Source organism: Lissotriton vulgaris, unplaced genomic scaffold, assembly GCF_964263255.1.
Source record: "Lissotriton vulgaris unplaced genomic scaffold, aLisVul1.2 SCAFFOLD_228, whole genome shotgun sequence".
Lineage (NCBI taxonomy): Eukaryota > Metazoa > Chordata > Amphibia > Caudata > Salamandridae > Lissotriton > Lissotriton vulgaris.
In genome coordinates, this window is record NW_028252959.1 from 166,774 (window position 1) to 179,647 (window position 12,874).

Here is a 12,874-nt window from a genome sequence, read left to right on the forward strand (position 1 = left end):
ATAAGTAGTGACAACAGGGCAGAAGGGAGCGTGATCGATGGACGAGTCCGGAAACCCTTTCAAGACAAGCATTTACAATGCAATAGGTCTCGCAGCATTAACGTTTGAGTTATTGGCATTGTGTATGACAATGCCTTGCATAACATTTTTAGCAAACTTTGAATTGGTGAGCAATGAGAGTGTGTGCAAGAGTATGCTGTTCTTGAAAGCAGTGTGGTAGAGAGTGCAGGAATTTGGGTGACGTGAGCAATGTGGATGGGGTGAGATTACAGGAGTGAGTGTAACTCGACAAAATGTGTTTAATTGCCTACCAGTGAGATATGGAAAGCTCTGATGATGCACCTCAGGCACGGGCTCACAGTTGTTATTATTCACACAGCTCTGATGATGCAGCTCAGGCAGGGGCTCACAGCTGTTATTATTTACACAGCTCTGATGATGCAACTCACGCACGGGGCTGACACAGTTATTACTCACCTCAGGCAAAGCTTAGTTAAAAAAACTAATGCTCGTAGGTGGCAGGGGGCAAGGCATATAAGCGAGATCTATCGTGCTAAAAATGGTATGGTGTTCAAGGACTTAGCACAAACTACACAAGACAGAAGGACTACCACATCAGAGAGCCAGCGGAGGATAGAAGCAACGACAAAGAGGGCAGTGGGGGCACACTGGGCCCCAGGATACTGCAAGGAGCCCAGCACATCTAGAGAGAGATACGAGGATCTCAATATCTAGAACAAAAGCCTCAAATATACCGGGCAAAAAAGTGGAGTGAATACCACAAAGACTGCCACACAAAGTGAGATGGTAGAGCGAGAAACCGTGAGAATTTGGAATAGTATTACATTCCACTATTAGTACCGTGATTCATCTTGCACAGATGAGCACTTTCGACACCTGTATGTTGTCTCTAATCTTACCATGCTTTAAGCGCCCTCACTCCTGCTCGTGAAATAAATTCAATACTCGTTTTCCAGGCAGCAACTGTACTAATCAATAACAACCACCAACGCACACGTGGATATATTTGTAGTATTACACTAGTCAAACATTAAAATGTAACCGTATAACTACAATCTTACATTTGATGCATAACCTACCTTTCGACGGACTGGCACAATATTTGGGCAACATATGAATATGTATGTCATCTGTTAGTGTGTGGAATAAATGGACTTCATGACGTCGGAGAAATTAAACATGACAAACCAGTCCAACTAATCTGTTTTTTTTATAAAGGTACATGCCTAGATAAGAAACCTGTAGACGTTTAAGAAATTAAACAGTAGTTCGCGCGGCAACCGGATACTTTCAGAAGCAAAATGCAATTAACACTACAGGGAGCGCTTTCTAGACAATTTAATTTCCGTATTAAAAATTAAAACTTGCATCCCTGATTTCTTTAGGGCCCAACATAACTGCCGATTTTAAATCATTCTGTTTCCCTCCAGATCTAGTCAAAGCAATATGATTTTTTTAAAAAGGAGTAAATAAGTTCTCGAAGTAATTACTCAGGAGGTGTAGTAAAACCGGGAGACGCCAATAACGTCCGCGGTTGACAATCCACCGCTCAAAGTTGTTTTTCATGTACTCACCACACGCCCCCAGCGATTCCCTCAAGGACCTGGAGAACAAGAAGTGAGCGAAACTGAAACCTTCCGTGGGGCGGGACTTCTGTCTTCGGAAGCCCGCGCACGCGCCCACGGAGTACATGGCCAAACAAGCAGTGCTGGTGACGCGGGGCTCCCATGCCCGAGGGAGAGCCCCGCTGAGGCTGCAGTACTATACAATGGCGGTAAGTGGGGCTTAGTTGTAGGGGGAGGTGGGATGCGCTTGTGTGTGTGTGTGTGTGTGTGCGTGCGCGCGAGTGTGTGTATGTGTGAGGCAGGGGGAGGGGGGGCGACGGTCTGTATGTGTGTGTGCGTGCGTGTGTGTAGGTGTGCTCGTGTGTGTGTGTCTCTGTGCGCATGCGTGCAGGGGGAGGTGTGGCTGTGTTGCAGCTTTCCAGGAGAGGAGACAGAAGCTGGCCACAGCGAGCGCGTTCGCGTGCGCGTGGCCCGCTGTATTCCCTATCTCAGAGAAGCGCGCGCCCAGCTCCTGTCCCCTCTCCTGGGAAGCAGAGTCGCTAACTATAGGTCTCGGCGAGACCGCGCTTCGCGCGGTTAACGCACGAGACCTAAAAAACGGAAGGGAGAGGTCTACTGGAGTGTTAGCGCGAGATAGGAGCGCGTGAAGAAAAAAAAAAGGAAGAAGCTGTCTTGACATTGAAGTAAGCAAAAGTGAGGTTGTGTGAGGTCAAAGTACTACTGCATGTGAAAATTCCTGTGTGGAAAGAAAGCAGTGAGGCGGTTAGTCATAAATTAAAGTCACTGATGTTAAGCAGGAACGAACAGCGCGCAGAGTGGAAGATTAATACCATAGCATTAATAAAGAAAATCATCTGGATAAATGAACCGATGCGGAAGTGAGTGTGTCTCACATTTGGCACATATTTGATATAGCATGCTGGCTGGAAGACACGCGTGTGTGGAGGAGTAGCTGTGTGAGCAAGTAACGAAGAAATGAGAAAAGGTCACCTGTAATGTTACGTAATATTGTATAGCAGCGCTATTTAAAGGAACCATCTGTGTGGTACACCGATTCTTTAGTGTCTGCGTTTATGTGTAACTGACTCCCACCATCGTAGTGACTTCTCAGATGTTGAGGAAATCAAGTCAAACAGAGTGAGCCACCCAGTGGCTTACGTGAGCATAACATGCGATCTCACCAGAAGTGAAGAATTTGTTATTGTCGTATGGCAGTAAAGTTGCGAAGCAAAGTTATTGGGCAACTTTGGAGTCACCCTGGCACACAAAGAATAATAGTTTATTAAAAAATTAAAAAATAGCTGCCTCATCAATAGTGATTCCTCCTTCATTTATGGCACAAATAGGGCAACCTTCAATGCCATGGGAGGAATGGATTGACCTGTTTGAAAACTACATCGTAGCTCTTGATGGTACGGAGTTCTCTACAAAGAGGAAAAAAGCGCTACTACTGGGCACTATTGGGAAAGAAGCACATCGCATCTTTAAGTATTTACCACAAATGCTATGAAGTAACTAGAACCAGTGGAGGATGTGTTTGAGGAAGCAAAATAACGTCTGGAGAAACAGTTTGCAAAAGAAGAGAACGTCATACTTTTAAGGTACAAGTTCTATACTAGACCACAGAAACCTGAGGAAACCATGGAAGAGTTTGTATCAATATTGCAAGAGTTGTCCATAAAGTGCAACTTTGGCCAAATGGTGGATGAACTTAGTCGTGATCAATTCATCGTACACTGCCATAGCAAAAAAGCACAAGAGAGGTTGTGGGCAGCTAAAAACCCAACACTGAAAGATGCACTGTCCATTGCAAAAGTGGTGGAAGAGTCTGAGTGGTGCATGTTGGTTATGAGCAAAATAGATGCTGTAGCGGAGGAAGTGGCAGCAATTGGGCGGAAGGATTACCCAATGAAGTCAACAACCGATAAAAGTAACTCAAAACTACAGAAAGGCTGCAAGCAAAAGGGATGTGCAAGATGTGGCAGTTCAGTACATTCAAGTGACTCAAGGTGGTGTTTTGCGAGCAGATAAGACTGCAAGAAGTGTGGCCGCAGGGGTCACTATGCAAGAATATGTAAGACGGCGGACCGGTCAGGGTTGCTGTTGCAGAAGAATAAAGTGTAGATGATGATGAACTTGTGTTAATGGTTCTACCAGGCAAAAGAAGAAGTCCAAAAGCAGTATTTTGCATACAAGGCAAACAAGTAGAACTGATGGTGGACTGTGGGTCTTTGTACACCATTGTGCCTAAATGGATGTGGAAAAAGGAGTGGCCACAAGTTTCACTAGAACAGAAGGACATTGATCCTAGAGGGTATCAAGGAGAGACTGTTCATGTAATCAGATTCTTCACCTCTCATCATTTTTAAGTCAAGAGAAACTGTGGGCAAAGTTTATGTCGTGGAGGATGGTCCTCCCATTCTGGGGTGGGCCATCAATTTTACCTACAGATAATCATAGACCCACATGCTGAGGGCCAAGTACTTAGCTTGTCTGACGCGTCTACAGACGAAGTTTCAAGAGAAATGGAGGGTGTATTTTCTAAGGAGCTTGGTGAGCTTAAGGGGTACACTCACAAAGTTATTTTAAAGAAAGGCACAGTCCCCGTCAAGCATAAATTGAGAAGGGTACCTGTTGTGGTGCGGGAGGAGATGAAACAATTGATAGATCAATTGTTGAAAGATGGCGTAATCAAACCGGTGGAGGCCTCTGAGTGGGTCTCTACAGTAGTTATCAGTAAAAAGAGTGATGGGAAGTTGAGATTATGTGTGGACTTGCGTAGTTTAAACCAGTATATCGTAACTGACACTTTTCCCCTTCCCAACATCAATTAATTGTTTCTATTGCTTGGGGGTGGTAAGTACTTTTCAAAACTTGATTTGAAGAGTTCTTACCACCAGATCAAACTGAATGAGTAGTCCAAAAATCTCACGTCATTTATCACCATGGAGAGAACCTTTAGGTTCAGGAGACTGCCTTTCGGGCTGTCTTTCGCAGCGAGTGTCTTTCAACGTTTTATGACAGAAGTGTTGACGGGTGTTGAAAAGGTAAAACATTTTCAGGATGACATCCTTGTGTTCGGAGAGTCAATTCAAGATCACAACAAATGTTTGAGAGAAGTCTTCGGTAGGTTGAGGGAGGCTGGTCTGACCCTAAGGAAAAAAAATGTGAGTTCTGGTGGAAGAAATTGAGTACATAGGGCATACCATCTCCGGACAAGGTGTTTGATCTAAAGTCGACCTCATTGCAGCTATACATGATGCTCCTGCCCCGAACGACAAAGACAAACTGAGATCGTTTATGGGCCTAATTGAGTATTATGCAAAATGTCTAAGTGGCTTTGCCGTCAAGACAGAGGCTCTGGGAGTTTTGGTGAAGAAGGGATGTTCTTTTGCATGAGGGGAGGAACGGCAAGCTGCTTTTGAGTAAAATCAAGAAAAACATTTGTGAAGCTCGGGTCTTGGCACCGTTTGACACCCAACTCACCACCTAGCTTACAAGTGGTGCAAGTGCTTGTGGGTTGGGGGCTGTTCTGTCACAAATCTATAAGGGGCAGGAGAGAACTGTGGCATTTGCCTCCCGAACTTTGACTGAGTGCGAGTGTAACTATTCAGAAATAGAGCGGGAGGCATTGGCAGCCGCATGGTCTGTGGAACATTTCAGGACCTTCTTGTGGGGACTTGAATTCTGCATTCGCACAGATCACAAGCCTTTAATCAAAGATCTGAGTCCAGGTGGTGCTGACATAGGGTCAGCAAGGTTGGCCAGATTTGCATCTCGCTTGCAGGAGTCCAGGTACAAGGTGACGCACATTCCTAGGTGGAGAAATGCAGAAGCAGACTGTTTGTCTTGGTTGTCTTTGTGTAAGAGAGTTGAAGAGCCAGAAAGCAATGCTTGGGAGAAGGAAGGAGTGGTTGCCTCTTTGAGCGATATGGCTGAATGTGTTGGAGGAGCAGTTACGGCAGAGGAATGGAAGTTGGGCCTGGAACATTGAGTCGAGCCTTAAAGAGGTTGAATGTATGTTGATCGGATGTATGATGGTACAACGCGTACCGTCACAACGCATCCCTTTACCACGCATCCCTTACAACGCAAGTCGTTACCACGACTTGCGTTGGGGGTGCGGATTTCGAATAGTATAATTTACTATTCTAACACCAGTTCCCGTGGACCCTAGGGGAGGTGTTGGGATAGTAAATTTACTATTTGTAATCCTTTAGCGCCCTCCAGCGCAAGTCGTGGTAAAGACTTGCGTTGTAAGGGATGCGTGCTAAAGGTACCGCGTTGTTAAAACTTCGTGGTAAACGATGTTTACCATGTTGATCAAAGGGTGTAGAAGAGAAAGTACTGTAGTGCCTACTGTTATACCTTTTGTCAAGATCCTTGACGAGTTGAGCATAAATGAGTCCAAGGTGTTAATCAGGGACAACAAATTTGTACCGCCATGTGTTTTAAGACGCAAAATAATTGCGCTAGCTCATGAGGGCCATCTCTGCCAAATTGTGACCAAGAGAACTTTTGATAGCCCAGTGTGGATGAGGAAATTAATGCTTGGGTAGTGAATTGTGAGGTGTGTGTGTGTGTGTGTACAGAGAGAAAAAAGGCTCAAGACGGGTCCTAAATCCAACGTTGGACATATTGAAGATCCTGGATTATCATGGAATACCGTTTGCTTGGACTTTATTGGACAAATACAAGGAGTGGATGAAAGACTTAAGAATGTGTTGGTCACGGTTGCCGTCCACTCTAAGTGGCTCATTGTGCATTTCATGTGAGAAGTCACCACTCATAGTACCATAGAGAAACAAAGTTGTTTTTCAAAAGGAGGGCCTTCCACGTGTCCTGGTCACGGACAACGGGATCCAATTGGTATCTAAGGAATTTCCTTGACAAGTGCGGTATTACACATCGCACTACTTTGTACAACCCCCAGGCCAAGATAATGATTGAGCGGGCGAATCGCCTGGTCAAAGGTACCATTTCTCTGACACGCTGCAGAGGGTGGATGGAGGGCTCAAATACATGGGAGTGTTCCTCACGGACGCGCCCATGGTATCATGGGAAAGGAACCTGGCACCGGTTTGGAAGCGTGCGCGATCGGACATGAAACTCTGGTCCCGTATGCCCCTCACGATCTATGGCCGATCGGCAATCTTCAATATGGTCTCACAACCGCGGTTGCTCTACCATCTGCAAAACCACGCATTTCCGATTGTGCCCAGATGGTTCGCACAGGTAAATTCTGCGCTGGGACAGTTTCTGTGGGGGGGTAAGACGGTCCGGGTAGCGATTCGTACGTGCTTTCTGTCTACATACTGTGGGGGATTGGCAACCTCCGATATCCTCTCCTATTACCAAGCCTCCCATCTCCTGATCTTGAATGAGTGGTGGTATGGGGACAAAGGAGATCCGGCGTACGCACTGGAGCGGCGCTTGATGGAGCCGCGCACCCTACACACAATACTGTATTCGGTGCCGTTGCGGAGGGATCTGCAGCCAGTTACGAAACTAGTCTTTAGTGTCTGGCAACACTCCTTGAAGCGCATGGGGTGGTGGAATAAGTTGACGGATGAGACCACTTTGTGGCACAACGGGCGCTTGCTGGAGATCGCAACATTACAGGGCTTTCGGGATTGGGATGCCATTGGGATCTCGACCCTGGGGGATGTAGTGCGGAATGGTACGCTTAAGTCCTTTACAGACCTGCAGAAGGAATTCCATATGCCTCAATCTCAATTCTTCCGCTACCTGCAGCTCCGTCATGCCCTTTCCCCAAGCTTTACAAAAGGGGGTGGTGATGGACGGAGCATCTGAATCAATCAAACACTCACACCCAGTCAAAAGATCTGGGTTTAATCCATCACCGTTCTTTAGCCCACTCTGCCACCCCAGTTCAGACATGGCTATATGCAAATCAGTCCGACCCTGTGCCTCATGGGAACAGTCCAGCCCGAACTGCCAAGCCATGTCTTCCCTGGACCGGAAACAAGCTTCCGAGGACCGGTTTCTGGCATTCCAGCCGTCTTCAGCCCAGCTTGCTTGAATCCAGTGGCAAAGTGAGCAAGGGACTCACGTCTGAGCATACCCTGCCACACTTATGGTGGCCAAAAGTGGTACAAAAGGGGGTGGTGATGGACGGAGCACCTGAATCAATCAAACACTCACACCCAGTCAAAAGATCTGGGTTTAATCCATCACCGTTCTTTAGCCCACTCTGCCACCCCAGTTCAGACATGGCTATATGCAAATCAGTCTGACCCTGTGCCTCATGGGAACAGTACAGCCCGAACTGCGAAGCCATGTCTTCCCTGGACCGGAAACAAGCTTCCCAGGACCGGTTTCTGGCATTCCAGCCGTCTTCAGCCCGGCTTCCTTGAATCCAGTGGCAAAGTGAGCAAGGGACTCACGTCTGAGCATACCCTGCCACACTTATGGCGGCCAAAAGCGGTACAAAAGGGGGTGGTGATGGACAGAGCATCTGAATCAACCTCCTTAGACTCGGGAATTCTGGCTGGAGTTTCAAATGTCTGAGTACATCGATCTTTCCTTATCTGGTCCTCCTCAGAATTACTATTGGCTTGGATTTCTGTAATCTGAGTACATTCTTCTATTCCTGACGCATCCTGGTTCTCACAAGTTTTGCAGGCATGTCGATTACTAGAATCCATTTATCCTGACTGGTGCTCGGTTGTTCCTCATCAACTACTTCGGGATCAACTTCTTGAGACCCCTCAGCTGCACAACCTTCAGCTTCTACTTCATCAGGTTTTGTCACCCTCTTGGTGTGACTGGCAAGAATCCAATCGGAATTCCCTTACACTTTACAGCTGTGGTGGTAACCAATATCACTTGATGTGGCTCTGCCCACCTTGGTGCTAGGCAAGATTCTTGAGTATGTTCTTTTATCACTACCCAGTCACCTGAATTCAGGTCATGTGCTGGAGTTGATTGTCTGGCGGCAGCGTCTTCCCCAACCTGGTGAGAGAAAGAACGCACTTGGTCAGCCAGTTCTTTGCAGTACTCGAGTACTAAATCATCAGATATATTTATCAGCTTGTGTCCTGGTTCCCATGCTTGCCTCATTGCTCTTCCCATGAGTATCTCATGGGGACTCAAGCCTGTTTTTATGTCTGGGAGGCTTCTGAGTCCCATCAGAACAAGAGGTAAAGCATCTGGCCACTCCAATCGGGTAGATTCATACATCTTTCCCAATTGTGACTTGATTGTGCCATTCCGTTGTTCTACCACTCCAGAAGCCTCTGGGCGGTATGCACAGTGCAGCCTTTGCTCAATTTGGAATGCTTCACAGATCATTTCTGCCTCATTTGGCAAATCTCTCACCTCTTCCCATGTTTTCACTCTTTCAAGCAACATAAGTTGGCAGCTGTTTCCATATGCATCAATTTTCTTATTTATTGCCATCTTAGGTTTGGCACAATGCTGTGCTAGGTGTTTAGCATATAGGTTACCTGCTGTCACTTTGTCATTTCCAGATTTGCGAGCAGCACACTTGACCACAGCCACTCCTTTTGGTAATTGAATTGCTTCTAGTAAGTCTTTTACATAATGTCCATTTTTAATAGGCGTACCCGAAGTCAGAAACTCCCTTTGCACCCAGAGTTGGCCAAAGTCATGCACAACCCAGTATTCATACGGACTGTCAATGTATATGGTTACTTTCCAATTTTTCCAAAATTTGCAGGCTCTTGTCAATGCAACTAATCCGGCTACTTGTGCAGACTTGGCTCCAGGTAAGCAGGATGCTTCAATTGGACCCCACAAAGTACACACAGCATATGCAGCACTTAATCCTCCTTCCTCATGTCTCATGCATGAGCCATCCACAAATAGCTCATATTCTGAATTTAACAATGAATCTTCTATTATGTCTGGACGGGGCTTAGTACTGTATTCTGTGAGGTCGATGCAATCATGCTCGACTTCTTCAAAGTGGGAATCAGGTAACAATGTGGCTGGATTTAAGACAGTGCATCTGGCATTGGTCACATTCCCTGCACCTAGTAGGATTCGTTCATACTTAGTCAGCCGACTAGGAGTCAAATACTGAGTACTTGTTCTGGTTAACAGAATCACCACTGAGTGTGGGACATACACGGTTACAGGGAGTCCCATAATGATGGATTCATTTTGCTCAACACTTATGCAGGTTGCAGCTACTGCTTTCAGACATCCTGGCAATGCGGATGCAACTGGATCTAGTGTGGATGAAAAATATGCCACAAGGACGTCTCATTAAACAATGAGTTTGGGTCAGAACAGATACTGCACAATTGTCACGTGCATCACAGAACAATGCAAATTCCTTTGAATAATCAGGCATTCCTAAGGCTGGAGCTGAGCAGAGACAGTCTCGCAGCTTCAAAAAGGCAGTCATGCTTTCGTCATCCCACTCTACTGGGTCTTTTGCTCTTTTCGTTGTCATTTGTATCAGAGGTTTAGCTAGGACTGCAAATCCCACAATCCACTGCCTACAGTAACCTACAACTCCAAGAAACATTCTGATTTCTTTCTGTGTTTGAGGTAGATTCATGTTTCTGATTATTTTAATTCTTTGAGAAGTATCTCATCTGACACCTTTCTCTATCTGGTGCCCCAGATATTTTACTGATGTGGTGCAAAATTGTAACTTTTCAGGTGACACTTTATGCCCTCCTTCCGCCAAATGATTTAGCAATGCAATGGTATCAACAACACAGTCATTTTGAGTTTTAGACGCCACCAACAAGTCATCTATATATTGCAACAGGACAGACTGTCCGGGCAAGACCAGAGATTCAAGACATTTTTTCAATATCAGATTGAAAATAGATGGACTTTCTGTGTACCCCTGAGGGACACGGTTCCAAACATAAACATGGTCGTAGAATTTGAACGAGAAAATAAATCTGCTATCTGGATGTAATGGTATGGAGAAAAATGCTTGACACAAATAAATTACTGTGAACCATCCGGCTCCCCACGGTATCTGATATAAAATCACTGCAGGATTTGGCACAACTGGACAACATGGGATGACAATTTTATTAACCTTGCGGAGGTCTTGTACGACCCTATATTTTACGCTTGGTTTCTTTATGCCAATTATAGGTGAATTACATTGGGTGCTCATAATTTCTTGTAAAATGCCTTGCTCAACCAAACGCTTTATTTCTGCTGCAACACCTGCCTTTATTTCTGGGCTCATCTTGTATTGTCGAATATTTGGGTAAACTGCATCTTCTTTTACTGTCACTTTTACCGGGTCAACATTTGCCATTAATCCTACATCTTTCCCAGTGAAATACCACACTTCTGGATTCACCGTATGCTGCAATTCTTTTGGGAGGTCTTCCACTAGCATCTTTTTATTTTCAGTTTCTTGTTTGGCTAACATTAATTTACAAATTTCATCTTCGTCTGGGGTTTGAATTTCAACACCACTAGGGGTAAAAAAAATTGTGCAAATCATTTTACATGGTAAGTCCCTACCTAATAGGTTCACTGGACTGGAGTCACACACTACCAATGTGTGCATTTCTTTAAAATTACCTATTCTGATTTCCATAGGTTCTGTAACAGGGGTACTAATTTGTTTATTAGAAACGCCCACTACTTGGAACACTTCTCCCGAGAGGGGTAGGTTTGGAACGTCTGCTGTTCTCACAGTCAAACGGGTAGCGCCAGTTTCCAACAAAAAGGTAACATCACTTCCCTCAACTTTTCCCTCAATATATGGACCTGACTGATCTACGGGCACGGATGCGCCAAGTACGCACTCCTCGTCCTCCCTTCTCAGGCACAGTCAGTAACTATCTTCCTCGAAAAATGCGTCACTCAAAAGAAATTGTGATGTCACTGCGTCTCTCCTTCCACTTCCCTCCCAATTTGTGGTATCCACACTGTATTTTGCTTGGCTCCCAGAATCTGGCATAGGTGCAAGAGGTAACTGGTTCTGTGTTACCTGTTGCTGTGGCTTCCTTGACACCCCATTCTGAGTCTCTGGATTCAAATTGTCATTTTGCACATTATTACTTAGCACAGCCTGACATTCGTTCCTCCGATGCCCCATTTTTTCGCACCCATGACAAGGAAACTTTTTCTTTGTCTCCTCCCTGTTCATTCTTCCTCTTGGTTTACCCCATTTCCATCTCCTGGATTCTGATTATTTTTCAATTGATTCAACTGGAGTTCCTGCTGCTCTGCTAATTTTATCTGTGCCAACATTACCTTTTCGTCTAAATTCTTTCGTTTGTTGTCAATTTCATCCACACAATATTTTGCATATTTGAGTATTTCGTCAACAGGCTTAGCCTGCCAGCAGATTTTATGATCTTTAATCATTTGCGAAATTTCTGGCTTTAACCCTGATACAAACCGATAAATAAAATGTGTTATGTCTTTCGTATCAATGCTTTCCAAACCACTGTACTGCTTGAATACCTGTAAAAGGTGTTCACAATATGTATGTACTGATTCATCCTTATTTTGGGTAGCCCCGTCTATTCTGGTCCAATATGTTTCTTTTGGGGGTGCTTTCCCTTTCAGGAAGGTTATGACTTGATGGTACTTTTTCATCATGTCATCTGATGGTGCTCCTGTCTTTGGGTCTCTTGGATACTCGTCACTAGGCCAATCAATAGTAATTTTACATTCTGTCGATAAATCTGCGGGTACTACGATATCGAACAACCCATCTAAATCTTATAACAATACTTTGGAGACTTTTACAAATCTTTCGACTTGCCTGTACCACTCTACAGGTTTCTCTTTGAGTTTCGGGAAATCATTTGTAAATGATAAAATATCCTGTTGGGATCATGGGACAAGCACATAACCTCCTCCTGGCATTTCTCTCATTGGACACAACCTTTTTACCTTTTCTGGTTTTTTTAATAAATATTCATTTGCAGTATTTTTCGCTTGGGCTTCCTCCTTTTTCTTTGTCCATCTAGCTTTCCACTTATCTAAATCACCCCACTTTTGCACTAGAGACAGTAGCTCCTTTATTTGCACTTTACGTCCTGCCACATTCATGTTTTCTAAATCTTTGTCAGAAAATTCAGCCCGATAAGGTTTCTGCAATACTTTAGATTTGCCAATATCAATTCCCATTTCCAAAGCCAAATTCATTAATTTTTCATGGAAATTTTTGGTATTTCGTGTAATACTTCAACATATAAACAATAATTTGTCTTCACTGAATGTATTTAATCGATCTAACCCCACATTTCCAGCAAGCAATTCTTCCCATTCAACTCTTATTTTGAAAATATCCAATGCTTTCGGCA

At 44.7% G+C, this 12,874-nt stretch overlaps 1 protein-coding gene across 3 annotated transcripts in view; it reads right to left on the reverse strand.

Annotated features, from left to right (window-relative positions):
- Positions 1-12,874, reverse strand: part of LOC147661201 (H(+)/Cl(-) exchange transporter 3-like) — a 301,732-nt gene that overhangs the window by 129,068 nt on the left and 159,790 nt on the right. The window lies entirely within an intron of this gene.